Raw genomic sequence first — 363 nt, forward strand, 5'->3', positions numbered from 1 at the left:
CTTTTTTCAAGGACAGCTCTTATCAGAACTACGACTTGCCCAAGGTCACCCAGCAGCTGCAAGTGGAGGAGTGGGGAATCAAACCCAATTCTCCCGGAGTGGGGGCCGCACACTTAACCACGACACCCAAACTGGCTAAGAGATTGGATTTATACCCTGCCCAAAGGTGTCTCAGAGTGGGTTCCGCTCCCCACAACAGACACCCTGTGAGGCAGGCGAGGCTGAGCGCTGACAGAAATTGCTCTTTTTCAAGGACAGCTCTGAGAGAACTACGGCTTGCCCAAGGTCATCAAGCCAGGTGGAAGTGGAGGAGTGGGGAATCAAACCCGGTTCTCCCGGATTAGAGTCCGCGCACTTAACCAC

The sequence above is a fragment of the Gekko japonicus genome, unplaced genomic scaffold (genome assembly GCF_001447785.1).
Source record: "Gekko japonicus isolate JY-2015 unplaced genomic scaffold, Gekko_japonicus_V1.1 scaffold4620, whole genome shotgun sequence".
NCBI classification, from domain to species: Eukaryota; Metazoa; Chordata; class Lepidosauria; order Squamata; family Gekkonidae; genus Gekko; species Gekko japonicus.